Below are 22,375 nucleotides of genomic sequence, written 5' to 3' on the forward strand. Positions count from 1 at the left end.
ACATTCAAAATATTGAAAAGAAAAAAACTGCCATCCAAGAATATTATATCCAGCAAAGCTATCTTTCAGAAATGAAGGAGAAATAAAACCTTTTATAGACAGGCAAAAACTCAGTAAATTCATCACCACTAAGCCAGCCTTATAAGAAATGCTCAAGGGAGTCTCACAGTTGGAAGTAAAAGGATGATAACCACCATCATAAAAACATGTGAAACTATAAAGCTCACCAGTAGAGTTGATAAAGAAGAAAGAGAAAAGAACCAAATCTTATTACAGAAAACTATCCAACCACAAAAATAAACAATAAGAGAGGAAAAAAGGAAATAGAAAACAAGAAAAAAAAAATCAATAAAATGACAGGAGAAGACCTCACTTATCAACAATAACCTTGAATGTAAACGGATTAAATGCCCCATTTAATCAAAAAGGAGACTTTTCAACAGATACCACAGAAATGCTGAACTACGAACAACTTGGGATGAGTTCAGTGGCTCATGCTTGTAATCCCCGTGCTTTGGGAGACTGGGGAGGAAGGATCACTTGATTCCAGGAGTTCAAGACCAGCTTGGGCAACACAGCAAAACTCTATCTCTAATACACACACACACACACACACACACACACACAATTAGCTGGGAATGGTAGTGCACACCTATAGTCCTAGCCACTCAGAAGGCTGGAGCAGGAGGATTGCTTGAACCTAGAAGTTTGAGGTTACAGTGAGCTATGATCTCACCTGTGCACTCTGGCCTGGGAGACAGTGAAACCCTGTCTAAAAAAACAAAACAAAAAAACATACAACTATACACAAATAAATTTAAAAACCTAGAGAAACTAAATAAGTTCCTGGACACATAACACCTACCAAGATTGAACCAGGAAGAAACAGAAAACCTGAACAGACCAATAACAAGTAACCAGATTGAATCAGTAATAAAAAGTCTCCCAAGCTGGGTGCGGTGGCTCACGCCTGTAATCCCAGCACTTTGGGAGGCCGAGGTGGGCGGATCACCTGAGGTCGAGAGTTTGAGACCAGCCTGACCAACATGGCAAAACCCTGTCACTACTAAAAATACAAAATTAGCCAGGTGTGGTGATGCATGCCTGTAATCCCAGCTACTGAGGAGGCTGAGGCAGGAGAATCACTTGAACCTGGGAGGCGGAAGTTGCAGTGAGTCGAGATCACACCATTGCACTCCAGCCTAGGCCAACAAGAGCAAAACACCATCTCAGAACAAAACAAAACAAAAAGTCCCCCATAAAAGAAAAGTCCTGGACTAGATGGCTTCACAGCTGAATTTTACTCAACCTTTAGGGAAGAATTAGTATCAATTTTTCTCAAACTATTCCAAAAAATTGAAGCAGACTGATTCTTCCTAACTCATTCTATGAGGCCTGGATAACCCTGAAACCAAAACTAGACAAGAACACAACAAAAAGAAGAAAACTGCAGGCTAATATATTCGATGCACATATACATAAAAATTCTCAACAAAATATTAGCAAGCCAAATCTAACAACACATCAAAAAGATAATACATCATGATTCAGGGGAATTTATTTGAGGAATGCAAGGACGGTTCAACAAATACAAATCAATAAACATCATACATCACACCAACAGAATGACAGACAAAAACCATATGGTCATCTTGATAGATGAAGAAAAAGCATTTGATAAAAGTCAACATTCTTTCATGATTAAAACCTCTCAAATTAGGGATAGAAGGAAAATATCTCAACATAATAAAGGCCATATATGGCAAACCCAAAGCTAACATCATACTGACTAGGAAAAAGCCAAAAGTGTTTCCTTTGACTACTAGAACAAGACAAGGATGCCTACTTTCACAACTCTTATTCAACATACTATTGAAAGTCCTAGTTGGAGCAATTAGTCAAGAGAAAGAAATAATAGGCAACCAAGTTGAAAAGGAGGAAGTCAAAATGTCTAGTTGCAGATGACACAATCTTATATATAGAAAAACCTAAAGACTATACCAAAAACTCTTAGAACTGATAAATGAAATCAGTACAATTGCAAGATACAGTATCAATATACACAAATCAGTAGCATTTCTAAACACAAACAATCAACTAGCTGAAAATGAAATAAAAAAGGCAATCTTATTTACAACAGCAACAACAAAAGAATGCCTAGGAATAAATTTAAACAAGGAGGTAAAAGACCTCTACAGGAAAACTATAAAATGCTGATTAAAGAAATTGAAGAGGATACAAACAATTGAAAGACATCTCATGCATATGGATCAGAATAATACTGTTAAAGTGACCCCACAACCTAAAGAAATCTACAGAGTCAATGCACATGTCAAAATAACAATTACCTTCTTCACAGAAACAGAAAAAACAATCCCAAAACACATATGGAACTACAAAAGCCTCTGAATAGCTGAAGCAATCCTGAGCACAAAGAGAAGGCATCACACCACCAGACTTCAAAATATACTACAAAGCCATAGTAACCAAAACAGCATAGTACTGGCATAAAAACAGACACATAGATCAGTGGAACGGAATAGAGAACCCAGAAATTAACCAATCCATGTATCTACAGTTAACTGATTTTTGACAAAGGTGTCAGGAACACTCACTGAGGAGAGGATAGTCTCTTCAATAAATACTTCTGGGAAAACTAGATACGCAGAAGAATGAAACTAGACGCCCATCTCTCATCCTATACAAAAATCAACCCCAAAATGAATCAAAGACCTAAATGTAAAACCCAGAACTACAAAACTATTAGAAGAAAACATAGCAGAAATGCTTCAGGGCATTGGTTTCCGGGAAAAGATTTTATGAATAAGTCCTCAAAAACATAGGCAACAAAAGCAAAAATAAACAAATGAGATTATATAAAAACAAAAAGTTTTTGCACAGCAAAGGAAACAATCAACAGAGTAAAAAGATAACCTATAGACTAGGAGAAAATATTTGCAAACTATTCATGGGACAAGGAATTAATAGCCAGAATATACAAGGAACTCAAACTTTTTTTTTTTTTTTTGAGATGGAGTTTTGCTCTCGTTGCCCAGGCTAGAATGCAGTGGTGCAATCTCGGCTCACTGCAACCTCCACCTTCCAGTTTGAAGAGATTCTCCTGCCTCAGCCTCCCAAGTAGCTGGGATTATAGGTGCCCGCCACCACGCCCAGCTAATTTTTTTTTTTTTTTTTTTTTGAGACAGAGTCTTGCTCTTTCACCCAGGCTGGAGTGCAGTGGCGCGATCTCGGCTCATTGTAGGCTCTGCCCCCCCGGGGTTCATGCCATTCTCCTGCCTCAGCCTCCCGCGTAGCTGGGACTACAGGCACCCGCCACCTCACCTGGCTAATTTTTTGTATTTTTAGTAGAGACGGGGTTTCACCATGTTGGTCAGGCTGGTCTCGAACTGCTGACCTCGTGACCCACCTGCCTCGGCCTCCCAAAGTGCTGGGATTACAGGCGTGAACCACCGCACCCGGCCCAGAACTCAAACTTTTTAACATCAAAAAACAAACAATCTAATTTAAAGATGGGAAAATATCTAAAGACATTTCTCAAAAGAAGACATACATGTGGCAAATAAATATATTTTAAAATGCCCAACATCACTAATTGATATGGTTTGGCTCTGTGTTCCCACCCAAATCTCACCTTAAATTGTAGTTTCCACAATCCCCACATGTCATGGGAAGGACCTGGTGGGAGGTAACTGAATCATTGGGGTGGTTTTCCTCATGCTATTCTCGTGATAGTAAGTTCTCACAAGATCTGATGGTTTTATAAAGGGCTTCACCCTTTGCTCGGTTCTCATTCTTCTCTCTCCTCCTGCCATGCGAAGAAGGACATGTTTGCTTCCCCTTCCATCATGATTTTAAGTTTCCTGATGCCTCCCCAGCCATGCTCAACTGTGAGTCAATTAAACCTCTTTCCTTCATAAATTACCCAGGCTCAGGTATGTCTTTATTAGCAGCCTGAGAACGAACTAATACACTAATCATCAGGGAAATGCAAATCAAAACCATAATGAGATACCATCTCACCAACTTAAAATGGCTACTATCAAAAAAACAAGAAAACAACAAATGCTGGTGAGAATGCAGAGAAAAAAGAACTCTTACACATTTGGTAGGAATGTAAACTAGTACAGCTACTATGGAGAAGGGCATGGAGATTCCTCAAAAAACTACTAATAGAACTACCATATGATCCAGCAATCCCACCACTGGGAATTTTATCCAAAGGAAAGAAAATCAGTATATTGATGAGACATCTGCACTCCATGTTTATTGCAGCACTATTCACAATAGTCAAGATATGGAATCAACCTAGATGCCCAACAACAGATGAGTGGATAAAGAAAACGGGGTCTACAGACAGTGGAATACTGTTTTGCCATAAAAAGAATCAAATCCTGTTATTCACAGCAACATGAATGGAACTGGAGGACATTATGTTAAGCGAAATACGCCAGGAACAGAAAGTTAAACCCTTCTCACTCATACGCAGAAGCTAAAAAGCTGATCTCATAGAAGTAAAAAGTAGAATGGAGGATACTAGCGACTGGGAAGGGCATAAGGAAGAGAGGGATGGGAAGAGATTTGTGAAAGGTTACAAAATTACAGCTAGATAGGAAGAATAAGTTCTAGTGTTCTATACCACTGTTGGATGACTATAGTTAACAATAATATATAGTTGCAAATAGCTACAAGAAATAATGTTTGAAATAATGTATATGTCAATTACTCTGATCTGATCACTATACATTGTATGTACTGAAACATCATTATGTACCCCTCAAATATGTACATTATGTGTCAATTAATAAAAGTAGTTTTTTAAAATAATGTAATTGAATTGAGCAAAATGAAACATGTATCTGTCCTGGACCCAAGTACTATAAACCGGCAAACTATTAAAAGTTATTTCATGTCAGGCATGGTGGCTCACTCTTGAAATCCCAGCATTTTGGGAGGCTGAGGCGGGCAGATCACTTGAGGTCAGGAGTTCAAGACCAGCCTGGCCAACATGGTGAAACCCCATCTCTACTAAAAATACAAAAATTAGCCAGGCATTGTGGTATGCACCTGTAATCTCAGCTACTTGAGAGACTGAGGCACGAGAATCACTTGAACCTAGGAGGCAGAAACTGCAGCCAGCCAAGATTGCACCATTGCATTTCAGCCTGGGCAACAGATCATGACTCTTGTCTCAAAGAAAAAAAAAGTCGTTCCAGTATATAAAACAACAACCAAATTTCCAAGAGAATACAAAAAGGCAGACTAAACACAGGCATCTAACTTTACTACCTTACAATATCTAACTGAAATGACAGCAAACGCATATATACATGAGAACAGAGAGAACAGGGAAAAAAACAACAAAAATGAAGCTTGAAAGAAGATATGTGACTTGTAACTGACCTAGCAGATCTGAGACAGCAGACAGCAATAGTAGAGAAAGGAGAATATTAACTCAATTTATGCAATAAAATCAAGTTTCAGGGATTCATGGTTTAAGCATCCCCTGGAAACGGGAATAAAGTTAGTCCCATCTTTAGGCAGACTAGTTGAAAGCTGTTAAAATAAAAGATCCACTTTCTCTCACACCATGCCAGTGAGTGACTATTTCTCTATGACCCTGCAGATGACTGGAAGTCAAACATGTATCTTTATGAATGGTAAATAAAATATCAATTGAAAGAGCTGAACCTGTTTGTCCCTGGGAAAGAGAAACTGTGGAAAAGGGGCTCTACGGCCGCTATTTTCCTAAATTTTGTATAACTATCTCTGAAAACATCTATCTGCAGAACTTTGATAAATATTACAAATTGAAACCAGTTTTAAATTTCAATTTCCAAATAGTTTCATCTTCAGTAAACTGGAATTCTTACCATCATAAATATGAGGGAATTATGCAATATATTCCAACATTTCCATTTAACATATTGGACAGCCACTTTCATAGATTTCATATGCAAATCTGCCTGCTTGCTAAAATCAATACTCCTGGTACTTTTGCAGTCATTTACAGATATGCACAAAGCAGAGAAAAATCTGAGGTTCCCAACACGCATGTTCCCAGCAAAGGCTGAACAAGATGACACTATCTTCTTAAATAAGACAGCTATTATACCACAAACAAGGGTCCTTTTTGTGGTGTAGTGTCATGTTTTTGGCTTTTTTTGCTTTTTGTTGAGATTTTGTTGTTTTATTTTATTTTTGAGACAGAGTCTAGCTCTGTTGCCCAGGCTGGACTGCAGGAGTGTGATATCAGCTCACTGCATCCTCCACCTCCCGAATTCAAATGATTATCCTGTCTCAGCCTCCTGAGCAGCTACAATGACAGGTGCACGCCACCATGTCTGGCTAATTTTTTTTGTATTTTTAGTAGAGACAAGGTTTCACCAAGTTGGCCAGGCTGGTCTTGAACTTCCAACCTCCAGTAATCCACCCGCCTCAGCCTCCCAAAGTGCTAGAATTACAGGCATAAGCCACCGCGCCCCGCCTAGATGTTGTTGTTTAAAAATGCCCCCCCGGACCGGGCGCGGTGGCTCACGCCTGTAATCCCAGCACTTTGGGAGGCCTAGGTGGGCGGATCACAAGGTCAGGAGATTGAGACCATCCTGGCCAACATGGCAAAACCCCATCTCTACTAAAAATATAAAAATTAGCTGGGTGCGGTGGCACGTGCCTGTAATCCCACCTACTCGGGAGGCTGAGGCAGGAGAATCGCTTGAACCAGGGAGTCAAAAGTTGCAATGAGCTGAGATTGCGCCACTGCACTCCAGCCTGGCAACAGAGTGAGACTCCATCTCAAAAAAAAAAAAAAAAAATGCCCCCCAAGTGTAGGGCTGAAGTGCGGTCTAGTGCTCCTAAGTACAAGAACGATTTAATGTGTCTTACAGAGAAAATACTGTGTTAGGTAAGTTTCATTCAGACATGAATTATAGTGCTGTTGATTGTGAGTTCAATGTTAACAAAATTAACAATTAAATAAGGTATCTTTAAATAGAAACACATATGAAACAAGGTTATGTATTGATCACTGATGGCAAAAATGTTGTGACCAGTGGCTCACAGGAACTCAACTCTGTATTTCCTCTAAGAGCAATGCTTCACTATTGTCTAATTCAGTGTTTGCAGCGATTTTATATTAACACAGCTGTGAACAATGAGAATTTGCTGTAACTGGATTTACAGAGTGGGCTTGCAATTAGCTGCAAGAAGGTAGATGGAAAGTTAATGAAGTAGAAATGAGGACTGAATTGTGTTTCCGGAGTTTTCTCCTCCTATGGTTACAGAGGCCAATTTAAAATTAGGATACATGGCTTTAAATATTATTCTTGATACCAGGTCATTTTAAAAATGATGAACATATGACTGGACACCAAATCTTACGATTTTATGTAACATCATTATTAACATGTCCAGATCATCAATTCATGATTGATAAAACTACTAAGCCAACTGGCCTAAACCACCTAGAAACTGAAGAATGCAATACAATTTAACAGCCACTACCTCTAACATTCTTTTAATCTGAAGAAATTTTCTGTAAGTCAGGAAACCAATATTTCAATTTGTAGTCTATTCAAACCCACATCACAGAGAAAAGTACTTAATAAACATACCGCAACTACTATTTAAGCCAGAATGATAAGCTATGTATAGCTCATACATTTCATTATTGCTTAAATATTTTCAGCAATATAACACACAGAAGGTGCTCAATAAATACCTTTCTCTTCCCCCAAGGTGCTCATTAAATACAATACCTTTCTCTTCTCCCTTTCACAGTGCAAAACATTGCTATCCACTCCCACTTCTCCATCTCCTCTCTTTAATCCAATCATCTTTTACTCCCAATACTCCACTGAAAGCTCTCTTTGAGGACACCAGGGACTTCCAGTCGCTAAATGCAATGGTCAGGTCTCAGTTGCTTATCTTATTCAATCTACTGGTAGTATAAAGCACAGCTGATTATGTTCTCTTCTCCTGGAACACTTTATTCACTTAGCTTCTGGGAAACCACTCTCTTCAGTTTGTTCCTCTTTATTCACTTCTCAGTTTCTTTGCTAGTTTTCCTCTTCTCCCTGAGCTCAGTTTTTGCACATCTCTATCTTCACACAGTCCCTTGGTGATCACATCTAATACCTTGGTTTAAATACCATGTATAAACTGTATAAATCAGTGTAATTGGATTGTTTGTAACTCAAAGGATAAAATGCTTGAAGGCCTGGTTTAAAATTAAATAAATAAATAAATACCATGCATCTATAGATGACTACTGTATGACTACTATTAGATTATACCTATAACCTCACCTGTTCTTATATCCACTACATTAGAAAAAGTCAAACAAGTTTCCTTACTTGAGGACTTCTTAGAGCCTTTTAACACGTTACTCTGCATTATAAATATCCAATAGAAGACTATGTACACATTATTGGCCGGGCACGGTGGCTCACACCTGTAATCCCAGCACTTTGGGAGGCCAAGGCAGGCAGATCACAAGGTCAGGAGATCAAGACCATCCTGGCTAACATGGTGAAATCCCCATCTCTACTAAAAATACAAAAAATTAGCTGGGCGTGGTGGTGTGCACCTGTAGTCCCAGCTACTTGGGAGGCTGAGGCAGGAGAATGGTGTGAACCTGGGAGGCGGAGCTTGCAGTGAGCCGAGATTGTGCCACTGCACTCCAGCCTGGGTGACAGAGCAAGGCTCTGTCTCAAAAAAAAAAAAAAAAGTAAAAAAAGAAGATTATGTACACATTATTTCTTACATTTATTTAGAACAGAATCCTTTCCTCGTGATGCATCTTGTGAAGCATACTACTGACTAAGCCACTAAATATAGCATACTTAGACATCTCTCAAGTACTTCTAACTTCTTACAGCACACACAAATTATGTAAAAATAAGCAAGCTTCTCCTGATTAGAGATAATAATTGGGTTTGAGGTATTCAAGTCATTTTACTGCATTAGAGGAAAACTTGCCTCAAAATTTTCGTTATGCAGAGATAAATTTACATCTCTCTTAAAATACATCCATCTGTATTAATTATATACTCTAAGTGAACACAGAATAAATGTGTGTCATTTCTTCTGCCTCAAACAACTCAATATAACAAGCATATGTTGTCATTAATCTTTTTCCAGACTAAATGTTCTCAGCTCCTTCACCTGTTCTTCATATAACATGATTTCCAGGCCCCTCACCATCCAGGTTCTTTTTCTCATCAGATAAGATCTAAGTAATTCCTGGAATCCAGTTAGTCAACAAAATAATGTATTTGAAGAATGCAGAACATTGGAGCTATAATTTCTTGTGATAAGGATACGATCACTTGGTCATGTAGCCTATGCCTATATTCACTTTTTTATTTTTAGCAGCCATGACACTAGTTAATATTCTTTCTGAAAATAAAGGTGTATTACACACACCCACACACATATATATACTCATCCATATACATACGTACTTTACGTCCACTGAGAGGGCCTAGAAACAATGACTCCTTGGTAGCAATAAGCACACCGAACACCTAGATCTCTAAATACCACTTCATAGTAAAAGAAACCAACACTGCTTAGAGAAATGTCTTATTCTAGGGCTGGCACAGAGATAGTACCAGATGATTGTGGAATATCTTGTTGGATCAGAAAGTAAGAAAATGCTCAAAGAATCATAGAGATATTGGCAAAATGATAAAACAAGAATCCATGAGTCCATACTGATAAGAATAAATAAGTGAATAAAGAGGTAGAAGCTTTTATCACAGAAGTCAGCTAACAAATATAAAAGAAATTACAAAATTAGAAAAATCACCATTTGGCACCCATCTTGATAATAATGGATTCACACAAGAATCATCAATAGATGTTAAAATTAATGGGTAAGTTTGAGAGTAGTAGGATACTAACATAATTTAAAAGTATTTAGCCATGTTATGTATTAATTACAGAGAATAAAAGAGTTACTTTACCTTGTAGAAACCTGGCAGATACCTCCTTAACTAAATTATAAAAGTTATCATCACCAGTAACAGGAGAAATAACAGTATTTGCCTCCTCATATAATGCACTGGAAAGTACACAACATCATTTCTGTGGTATTCCTGCCTAAAGTACATAACCCAGGGCCAGGCGCAGTGGCTCACGCCTATAATCCCAACAGTTTAGGAGGCTGAGGCAGGTGGATCACTTGAGGTCAGGAGTTTGAGACCAGCCTGGCCAACATGGTGAAACCTGTATCTACTAAAAATACAAAAATTAGCTGGGCATGGCGGCGGGCGCCTGGTCCAGCTACTTGGGAGGCTGAGGCAGGAGAATCGCTTGAACCTAGGAAGTGGAGGTTGCAGTGAGCCAAGCTGGCGCCACTGCATTCCAGCCTGGGCCACAAGAGCGAAACTCTGTCTCAAAAATAAAAAATAAAAATAAAGTACATAACCCAAATCTAATTATGAGGAAAAATCAACCAATCTCAAATTGAAGGTCATTTGGCTGGGCGTGGTGGCTCATGCCTGTAATCCCAGAACTTTGGGAGGCCAAGGTGGGTGGATCACCTGAGGTCAGGAGTTCAAGACCAGCCTGGCTAATATGGCAAAACCCCGTCTCTACTAAAAATACAAATATTAGCCAGGTGCAGTGGTGCGTGCCTGTAGTCCCAACTACTTGAGAGGCTGAGGCAGGAGAATCACTTGAACCAGGGAGGCGGAAGTTGCAGAGAGCCAAGATTGTGCCACTGCACTCCAGCCTGGACGACAGAGCAAGACTTCGACTCAAAAAAAAAAAAAAAAAAAAATTGAAGGTCATTCTACAAAATAACTGGCCTCAACAGTTTTTAAAATGTCAATTTCATGAAATACAAACATAGGTTCAAGTGTTTCTGTGTAAAAGAAACTAGAGAGATGTGACAACTAAACACAGAACGTGATCCTGAATTTTCTTCTGCAATAAAGTACAGTATTGTGATAACTGGTAAAATGTGAGTATCTGTAGATTAGAAAACAGTACTATAAATGTTAACTTCCTGATTTTGATAATTGTACGGTCTTTATGAAGAAGAACAATCTTACATTTAGGAAATAAAAACTCAGTAGCAGTAAAGGAGCATCATGACTCAAGTGAGTCAGGAAAAAAGTAATACATATGTACCTATATATATATATATATATATATATATATAGAGAGAGAGAGAGAGAGAGAGAGAGAGAAAGAAAATGATATAGCAAATATGGTGAAATGTTAAAATATAGGTAATCTGGGTGAAGGGTATACAGGAATTCTCTATTATCGTACTTTTTTAAAATCTAAAATTATGTCAAAATAAAAAGAACATAAATGATAAGCTTAACTCAATTTTAAAATACCTCCTTTATCATGTTAATTTCCTATATGCCAACTATTGACTTAATACACATACAACCTTCCTCTCATAATTTCATTTAGTGTGGTTGCAATGGAAAAGAAATACAGGGTGGGAATAAGAAAACTAGCCCGGTGCTTCAATTTTACCAATTCATATAATCTGCTTCCATCAGAAGAAAAGCTAAAGGTCATTCCAGTTGCCTGTCATCAATGAAGAGACAGGTTAAGCCCATCTCAAGTCCATTTCACCTACAGAGATTTTCAACAGTCCTTAATATCTACTATGTCCAAGGTTAAGTTAAATTACCATTCAATATATGATCACAGTAGTATTTTCAATGTTTCAAATATTTTCCAAAGACGATAAAAACTGAATTATTATACCCTTAAGGAAATAAACACTTCTCATTGATCTATTAATCTCCCTTAGAAATTATACAGACATATTTTGCACACATATACACACATACACATACACACACAGTTTTGTTGTCAATAAGAATTGGATTTATGGCTGAGCCCGGTGGCTCATGCCTATAATCCCAGCACTTCAGGAGGCTGAGGTGGGTGGATCACCTGAGCTCAGGAGTTTGTGATGAGCCTGCCCAACATGGTGAAACCCCGTCTCTACTAAAAATACAAAAATTACCCAGGCATGTTGGCAGGTTCCTGTAATCCCAGCTATTTGGGAGGCTGAGGCAGGAGAATTGTTTGAAGCCGGGAGGCGGAGGTTGCAGTGAGCCAAGATCGCGCCACTGTACTCCAGCCTGGGTGACAAAGAGAGACTCCATCTCAAAAAAAAACAAAAACAAAAACAAAAAAAACAATGAACTGGGTTTATATAGGAAAATGCAATTATTTGCTTACCTTTTAACTCATCATACATGCCTACATTTCTTTCAAGGGAAACAGGAATGTTGACAATGAACCTAAACACATTCAGCCAATCAAACCTATAGTCTACTCTGGTTTTGGCTATACAATGCTTATGTATCCTAAACACAAATTTGGGATTTAAAAATAATAAAAATCAAAATGGTACTTTTTATGTTTTCCATTTAAATTATTACTTCAAAACTCAATATACAAGAGTTCCCACTTCTAGACATGATGGGAGTAATGAGAACCAGATTATTCCTCTCCATTTAAAAACTAAAAAGTTAGAAAAAAAAGTGAAACATTTTCAGATATTGGGTAACTGATAGCACATCCCCGAAAGAGTGGAAACAAAAAAGTGAGCTCTATGATTGTCCAAGTGTGCTGTCTGCAGAGTTTCCAGGATGCAGTGCTAGAAGGGGAAAACCAAAGCCCAGAAGTACCCCTACACTGAGAAGCCAGATTTGAGTATTCAGAGACACCAAGGTGGCTAGAATTCCTAGAGCCAAGTATCCAAAGAGGAGAGAGCTGCACAAAGAGAGTTCTGTAGCTCTGTAGAGGATTCCCCTTAAGTCTTCAGTTGAATATTGACTGGCATATGCAATGTAGGAAAAACTACCTGAAGCAAGGGAAAGAATCACCAAAAGGAGCAGGAAGACCAATTACAGCTTTAAACAACATAAAATACAAAATGTCTGGCATTCAAACAAAAATTAGCAGGCATATAAATAAACAGGAAAATATAATTCATGATGAGGAGACAGAATCAGACCCACAAATGACAAAGATGATAGGACTTGTAAACAAGGATACTGAAACATCTATTATTAAAAACATTGCTAAAAGAAATTAAAGACTCAAATAAATGAAAAGAAATCCCATGTTCATGGATTGAAAAACTTAATATTGTTAAAATTTCCATACTACCCAAAGCAATCTACAGATTCAGTGCAATCCCTATCAAAATCCCAAGAGCATTTTTGGCAGAAATAGAAAAACTCATACTAAAATATATATTGAATCTTAAGGGACCCCAAATAGCCAAAGCAATTTTTAAAAAGAACAACAAATTTGGAGGACTCACACTTCCTGATTTCAAAACATATTACAAAGCAGTAATCATAACAGTGTGATATTGGTATAAAGATAAATCAACAAATGTAATAAAGACCCTAGAAATAAACCCTCATGTATGTGGTCAAATAATCTTCAACAAGGGTACCAAGATCACTCAACAGGAAAAGAACAATCTCTTCAAAAAATGGTACTGGGAAAATGGAATACAACAAAAAAATGAAGGTGGACCTTTATCTTATCTTACACCTTCTACAAAACTTAACTCAAAATGGATTAAACACCTAAACATAAGAAATAAAACTAAAAAACTCCTAGAAGAAAACACAGGAAAAAGCTTCATAACATCTGACTTGGCAATTATTTCTTGGCTGTAACACCAAAAGTATAGGCAACAAAAGCAAACATAGACAAATGGGACTATATCAAACTTAAAACTTTTTGTTCATCAAAAGACACAAAAGGCATATATTTTTCTCCCCTGCAGAATGGGAGAAAATATTTGCAAATCATAAATCTGGTAAGGGGTTGATATTCAGAATATATAGATGACTCCTACAACTCAGTAACAAAAAATCAAATAACCTGATTTAAAAATGGGCAAAGGATTTGAATGGGCATGTGCCCAAAGATGATATACAAATGGCCAACTAGCACACAAAAAGATGCTCAACATCACTAATTATCAGAAAAGTACAAATCAATACCACAAGATATCACCTTACATCTATTAGGATGGCTATCATAAAAAAAATAAATAAATATTGATGAAGATGTGGAAAAATTGGAGCCTTTGTGCACTGTTGGTGCAACTGTAAAATGGTACAAAAAGATTAAAAATAGAACTATCATATGATTCAGCAATCACATTTCCGTGTATATATCCAAAACAACTGGAAGCAGAGTCTCAAAGAGATATTTACACACTCATATTCATAGCAGCACTATTCACAATACGCAAGAGGTGGAAGCAGCCCAAATGTCCATCAATGGATGAACAAAACAGTACATACATATGATAAGATATTATCCAACCTTAAAAGGGGCAAATCTAAGAATCTTTAAAAAATTATATGTATATAAAATGTATGTGTGTTTAAATCTCTTTAAAAGAGAACTGACTAAAGCTAAAAGATCAACAATATTGTTTGGGATTTAAAATATACAGCATAAATAACAGCACAAAGTTTCAGAAAGGGGAAACAGAGTATACTGTTAAAAGGTTCTCATAAAATATATGAAGTAGTTTTTCTACTCAAAAGTAGACTGTGATAATGATGTATACTAGCTACTACAAACAAAACTACAAGAAAAAAGAGCTACAGGCAAGTCAAAAAAGGTTATAAAGTCATAAAAATACTCAAAGAATCCAAAAAAGGTAAAAAGAACAGATGAAACAAAAAACAAATAGCAAGATGATAGACTTAAACCCATATATCAATAATCACATTAAATATAAATGGTCTAAATTAAAAGGCAGAGATTAGGAAACTGGATTTTAAAAAGGAAGACCCAAGACCCAAAAGCAAGACCTATTTTTATGTGTATCTGTCAGAAACTCACTTAAATATAAACATAAAAAGGTAGAAAGTAAAAAGATGGAAAAAAATATCATGTTAACACGAATGAAAAGAAAGTCTGAATGGCTACACAAAGATTTCAGAGCAAAACATATTACTAGGATTAAAGAGGTCCATTTCACAATGATAATGGGATCCAATTGACCAAGTAATCATAACAATCATAAATATGCATGGACCTAGCAACAGAACTTCAAAATATATAATGCAAAAATTTAAAGAATCGCAAGTCCACATTTATAGAGATTCAATACCATTCTTTCAAAAATTGATAAAACAAGTAGACAAATCAACAAGGATATATAGATGACTTGAACAATTCTATCAACCAACTTGACTTGACTTTTTTTTTTTTTTGAGATGGAGTCACCCAGGCTAGAGTGCAATGGTGCAATCTCACTGCAACCTCCACCTCCCAGGTTCAAAGGATTCTTCTGCCTCAGCCTCCTGAGTAGCTAGGACTACAGGCACACACCACCATGCTCAGCTAATTTTTTGTATTTTTAGTAGAGATGAGGTTTCAACATGTTGGCCAGGCTGGTCTCGAACTCCTGATCTCAAATGATCTGCCTGCCTTGGCCTCCCAAAGTGCTGGGATTACAGGTGTGAGCCACTCCACCCAACCTTGATTGACATTTATAAATCACTCCATCCAATATTCTTTTCAAGTGTGAATGAATCATTTGCCAAGGCAGACCATAATCTGGGCCATAAAATAAGTTTCAATAAATTAAAAATGATTCAAAACATACAATGTATGTCCTTTGACCAGAGCGAAATCAAGTTAGAACTAAGGAAAAAATATCTGAAAAATCCCCAAATATTTGGAAACTCATCTACATACTTCTAAATAACCAGTGGAGTCAAAGAAATCACAAAGGAATTTATCAAGGATTCTGAACTTGAATGAAAATGAAAACATATCAAAATTCGTGAGATGCAGTCAAAACACCACTTAGGGGAGAATTTTATAGAATTAAACACTCATTTTCCAGAAGAATAAATGTTTCAAATTATGAGCTAAGCTTCCAACTGAAGATTCTAGCAAATCAAGAGCAAATAAAATGCAAAATAAACAGTAGAAACAAAAATAATAAAGATGAATAGAAACCAGTCAAATTGAGGATCGAAAATCAACACAGAAAACTAAAAACTGGTTCTTTGAGAGGATCAATAAAATAGATCAATAAACCTCTAGCTAGAAGAATAGGAGAGAAAAGAGAAAAGACATCAGAGTCAGAATGAGAGAAAGGACAGCACTATATGTCTTATAGATATTAAAAAGATTAATAAGAAAATGTCATGAATAACTTTATGCCAATGAATTTAACAACTTTAAACGAACAGATTCCTAGGAAAATACAAACTATCAATGCTAATTCAAGAAGAAATAAACCGAGTAAGTCTTTGTCTATTAAAGCAATTGAATTTGCAGTTAAAATCCTCCCCACAAAGAAAAACCCGAGCCTACCAAGCCTACATTTGCAAGTCACTTAGCGTTGTCTGAAGTTTAAGATACACGGAAGGATCAAATATTTATTAATTATCATGTGCAGACACTAAGGATATAATTTTGATATCAGTATGTTGGTATTTCAGCAAAATTATTCTGAAGGAAGCTGTGGGAAGAACTGATTCATATAAGGCTAAATTAAAAGGAAATAAATGACAATAATTTGGGGACAATAATGAGGGTTTGAACTAAGTGCCAATGGTTGTTTTGTTTTTTCTTAATTGTGGGTGTTGGGACGAGGCATGATTGAAAGATAGATGTTAGTAGATAGAGGACCAGATGAAGTGATTGAATGGCAATTAAAGATATGGAGAGGAACAGAGTAAGGACACCACATGACTCTTGGCTTGAACGCTAAAAGAACCCTCATTAAGGCTGGGCATGGTGGCTCACGCCTGTAATCCCAGCTGTTTGGGAGGCCAAGGTGGGTGGATCACCTGAGGTCAGGAGTTCAAGCCCAGCCTGGCCAACATGGTGAAACCCCACCTCTATTAAAAATACAAAAATTAGCCGGGCATGGTGATGGGCACCTGTAATCCCAGCTACTCGCAAGGCTGAAGCAGAAGAATTGCTTAAACCCGGGAGAAGGAGGTTGCAGTGAGCCAAGATCGCACCATTGCACTCCAGCCTGGGCAACAAGAGCAAAACTCTGTATCAAACAAACAAAAAAAGACCCCTCATTAACACAGAGACGCCGGGCGCGGTGGTTCACGCTTGTAATCCCAGCACTTTGGGAGGCCGAGGCGGGCGGATCACGAGGTCAGGAGATCAAGACCACGGTGAAACCCCGTCTCTATTAAAAATACAAAAAAATTAGCCGGGCGTGGTGGCGGGCGCCTGTAGTCCCAGCTACTCGGAGAGGCTGAGGCAGGAGAATGGCGTGAACCTGGGAGGCGGAGCTTGCAGTAAGCTGAGATTGCGCCACTGCACTCCAGCCTGGGCGACAGAGCGAGACTCCGTCTCAAAAAAAAAAAAAAAAAGACAGAGACTACAAGAGTAAAATAGATTTAGGAACAAGAAGATAGGTTTATTTTTCCACAAATGATATATTCATACATTCGGCACCCAAAAGACACACAATAGACAATGGGATATATGGAATGAACACACAAGAAATCTGTGTAGATAAATCAGCTTGCTCTATCCCCCAGGATTACTTGCAATTAAAGCATTCCCATAACTATACAATTAATAGCTTTTTCTTGTCAAAGAATTTTAGAAATAAGTAAGAAAGTAGTTAAGAGATTTGAGAAAACAAGTTCCTCTCCCTATACACTTAATTCACAGCATTGAAATCCTACTTCATTTATTTTTTTCATTGTCATTTCGAATAGCAAAACCTTATTTATGCATTCCATCTGGTTTAATGAGTTTGATGTACTTTCTTCAGAAAAAAGTTGATAATGTGAAGCTCTCTTCTTATATTTTCCCTTCTTCTGTGTGGGTAAAATGATTATTCAACTCTGCCAGTTGAATCCTATTGCCTTTCAAGGTTTTATTTGCTTGTTTGCCATTTTCTGGCTTCTCTTATTCTATCTGGGAATTGTTATTTTAAAACCTACACACACACACACACACGCACACGCGCCTGTTCAACTTAGTCAAATAACTGCAACAACCACTTTTTGAGCTAGTTTTAGAAACCAAGAATATGTCAAGTGCTTTACATACATTATCTCATTTAATTCTTAAAATCTCGCAAAGTAGGTAACTCCATTTAATGAATAAATAAAACTGAACCTCAAAAATATTACATAATGAGTCCAATCCCACACAACCAGTGATGGCAGTATCAGGACTTGAACCTAGGTCTATAGAGCACCAAAACTTGTGCCACCTGATTTTCATAAATTTTTTGGTATCTGTAACAAATCCTATACAAAAAAAGTACAAAAGTACTTTCATTCATGCAACAAATACGAGTGCCTACATGTCTTTAAAATTTCTGTAGATATACTTTTAACAGCCCCTTTCTTGTACTGTTTTTGCAACTGGAAAGCTGCATACTATGCACTTTTCCCTTTACTTCCTCTCATTAAATGTCAAATTTAATCATGTTATGATTATTATCAGGTAGTGGTTCAGCCACAGCTATTTCCTGCCCCAGTTCCTGTTCAGTACCCAGAATAAAATCCAGCATATTTTCATTCCTAGTGCTCTAAAACTACCTGTTCTAGGAAGCAGTCAGTTGTTCTCATCTGAAAACTCACTTCTATATTTTGTGTCACATTAGCAATTTTCATGAGACTAACAAGGTGGACTAAAAATGCAGTTTTCCTAAATGTCACTTAATATTTTCCATTTAGTCATATGATTCTGGTCATGAAATGATGTTTCAGATTTGTAAATTTAATGTATTTATGGTTCGGTATTAATCTGAGAAGAAGATAAAAGCATGAGACTTTCTCAGATTGTCAAGGGCAGTCCCAATTTAAAACACACTGGCCAGGCGTGGTGGCTCATATCTGTAATCCCAGGACTTTGGTAGGCCAAGGTGGGAAAATCACTTGGGGTCTCTAGCCTGGCCAACATAGCAAGACCCTGTATGTACAAAAAATAAAAATTAAAACATTAGCTGGACACGGTGGTGCATGCCTGCAGGTCTAGCTACTCAGGAGGCTGAGGCAACAGGATTGCCTGAGCCTGGGAGTTCAAGGTTACAGTAATCGCACTACTGTACTCCAACCTGGAAGACAGAATGAGACCCTGTCTCAAAATAAAAAAATTCTGTCCCACTATCATGTATCAAGTAGGGATTAAGAAAAGACAGTCAAAATATACGCAAAGGGGAGTTCACAATAATGACTCCATGTGGCTACAGACTAGGTAAAAGGGTTAAGGGATGGCAACCGTCACTTTGGAATTCTTCTTTGAGTCTTAATTTGAACTGGGAAAATAAGTATTGGAAGGTAAATATTAAATAAACATGTAATAATGGACAAACTGCTGAGGTTTTCTTGTAATTTTAGTATCTAAGTATGCAATTTCCAATTATCAAAATTGGGTAGTACTCACTTTGCCCAACCACATTTATATACCATTATCATTTAAAGCTGGCCTTCACACATACATTTTATACAAAGCTACAATTACTTACCATTCCCTCAACAATCCATATTTCTGTTCTGAGACTCTGCCTCTTCCTGTTTTGCATGGAATGCCCTCTTTCCCCACCTATAAACACCACCTTCAGACCTTTAAGGCTTCAGTGGTAGCTCCCCTGAAACCCAACTAGTTCTCTCTCAAAATTATTTATTGTTTCTTTTGTATTCACTGCTTTCCATGTGCCTGTACTTTACATATTTTATTTAAGGCTTAGTATCTTCTTGAAGTATTGTCCTTTCCATTAAACAGATAAGGAAACTGAGGCTAAAAGAGGTTTGGTATTATGTTCAAAGTCACAGAGCCCGATAGGAATTCAAATCCAGACTGTCTACACTTTAACTGAATTCTTGTCTCAAGAATTATTGGGACCACAAGCATTTTGGATTTCGGATTTTGTAATATTTGCATATACATAAAGAGATATCTTAGAGATGGGACCCAAGTCTAAACACAAAATTCATTTATGTTTCATTTACACCTTATACAAATAGCCCAAAGGTAATTTTATATAACATTTTAAAATAATTCTGTGCATGAAGCTAAGTTTTGACTGTTTTTTTGTTTTGTTTTGTTTTTGTTTTTGAGACGGTGTCTTGCTCTGTCACCCAGGCCGAGTGCAGTGGCATGATCTCGGCTCACTGCAACCTCCACCTCCTGGGTTCAAGCGATTCTCCTGTCTCAGCCTCCCGAGTAGCTGGGACTACAGGTGCATGCCACCACGCCCGGCTAATTTTTTTTGTATTTTTAGTAGAGACAGTTTCATCATATTGGTTAGGCTGGTCTTGAACTCCTGACCTCAGGTGATCCACCTGCCTTGGCCTCCCAAAGTGCTGGGATTACAGGCGTGAGCCACCGCGCCCGGCTTGACTGTAACCTGTCACATGAAGTCAAGTGTCTTGTGGCATCATCTTGGCACTCAAAAGGTTCCAGATTTTAGAGCATTTCAGATTTTCAGTTTACAGATGCTCAATCTGTATATATTGTATTATCGTCATTTGTTCAAATATCTATCTCTCCCATCAAATGAATGCTCTTCAAACACAGAGAAGGTGACTCCATCCCTTTATCTTCAGCAAAATCCAATAGTGCCTGTTCTACAATGATCTCAAAGTGTTTCTGTGTACAATAGTGGGTTTAATTTATGGTTTTGCAGCATTATTTTCCATTGAGTAGTCTCCTACTATAAAGTCTCCAAGAAGCCAATTTTATTGTGGTAATAAAGTATAATGGCTTGGAATGTAGGCTTTGGAATCACACTGCTTAGGTGTGAATCTCACCTCTACTGACTCATTAGTGAAGAAATCTTGAATAAATTAGTTAAACTAAGACTTGGTTTGCTCATCTACAAAATGACAGTAATCAGTACCCATCTCACAGGACTAAAATGATTAAATAATATACAAGTAGTCCAACTATTTTCAAGTTTCATTTTTTCCACATGACACCCTAAATTCTCTTCAGTTTAGTGAAGGTTTTTTTCATTACAAATTCCTTGCAATTTTGCATTAAATGGACCAGCCAAAAAAGGTTCATGGTTTAAAAATTGGGCGGGCCACCTTCTTCATTTTTAGGGCCAACTGTCCAGTGCCAGTTTGGGCTCAAAAAAAGTTTGCTCTTGGAGGCTTGACTATGCAAGAGTGCCCCCACTGTATACTATACTTGTTTACTCACCACATTTTCATGCTCCACCAGAAAGTGGTCAAAATTGGAACACGAAAACTCTCCACCTCACAAACACCTAACTTAAAACTATCAGATGCATTCAGACAGCTAGTCTGTGTGGGAGGCAGGCTATTTCTGGAGCAAAAATATTTCCTGGAACCACTGTTTCTGGCCCCAGACATGGCTCATTCTCCGCAGACCTCCAGATTCCTCTCCTCTACGTTATGGAGGTGGAGCCACTACAACTGATAACGAATATCCATTTCCTTCTCTTAAAATTTGCAGTCCATACACCATATCAAAGTTAGGATTTCAAATGTTGTACTGTTTCGTGGCTCTTTAGGCTAAAGTGCGCAGTTTCCAGACTCTCAGAATTCCCCTTCCAATATTAAAAATAAGGTGAAAAAAGCCCAGTTTTAAAGAAAATAAACTTTACAAAAATACCTGAAAACAAGATCAAATACTAAGTCTCTTGCCAAAGTCTTGGAGGAAAAAAAAATGAAAGAAACGTTTAAAAATGGCAAAAGCTAACCAAAAACCGTAAGATTAAAGTATCATCACACCTAAAAAGTAGTCTCAAAGCAAGGAGGATATACTATTAACAAAGAAAGCAACCGAAAACTACAAAATACTTAATATTCACCATGAATTTCAAAATTACTTGGCATGTAAAGTACACACTGAGATTAATAAATTGTTCCAGATTCTGCACTGCCCAGGTTAGTATAAGGCAGTTCCTTGTTTTTGCCACGCTAAAAATAAAAAGGGTGACAGATTAGTGACAGAATGATCCCTGAAGTTACACAAGGAGGTGCTGAGTTAGAAAGCCATGACTGGGACAAAACCAGAATGCTGGCTGTCAACACTGGGCAGATAAAAATAAGAAAAGCTGAAGCATGCTGATGGAGCACGGTATTGTTTCCAGACGGGAACTATCCGTTAAGGCCCATGCCTAGCATCTCAGCACCCGCTCGGCCGTGTTGGGATCAGAAAACTCGACTGCCGCCTGCTCAGAGGGGGGCAGGGCAGCGACCCTCCTTCCACCTCCTCCAGCGCGCGAGCCGCCGCCCCCTCCCGAGCCCGCTCCTCCGGCCGCTAGCTGACGTCTCCCCGCCCGCCGGGCTAGCCACCCGAGACCCCTGAACGCCCTTCCAGGACCCGACGACCCCTCAGCACAGCGCCAAGGGAAGGAAGC

The 22,375-nt window shown here is 37.9% G+C and overlaps 1 protein-coding gene across 14 annotated transcripts in view; it reads right to left on the reverse strand.

Moving 5' to 3' along the window:
- The window catches only part of PHTF2 (putative homeodomain transcription factor 2), a 153,603-nt gene that overhangs the window by 130,465 nt on the left and 763 nt on the right, over positions 1 to 22,375 (reverse strand). The gene's annotated exons all lie outside the window — the stretch shown is intronic.

Source organism: Symphalangus syndactylus, chromosome 6 (genome assembly GCF_028878055.3).
Source record: "Symphalangus syndactylus isolate Jambi chromosome 6, NHGRI_mSymSyn1-v2.1_pri, whole genome shotgun sequence".
In the NCBI taxonomy this organism is placed as follows: Eukaryota; Metazoa; Chordata; class Mammalia; order Primates; family Hylobatidae; genus Symphalangus; species Symphalangus syndactylus.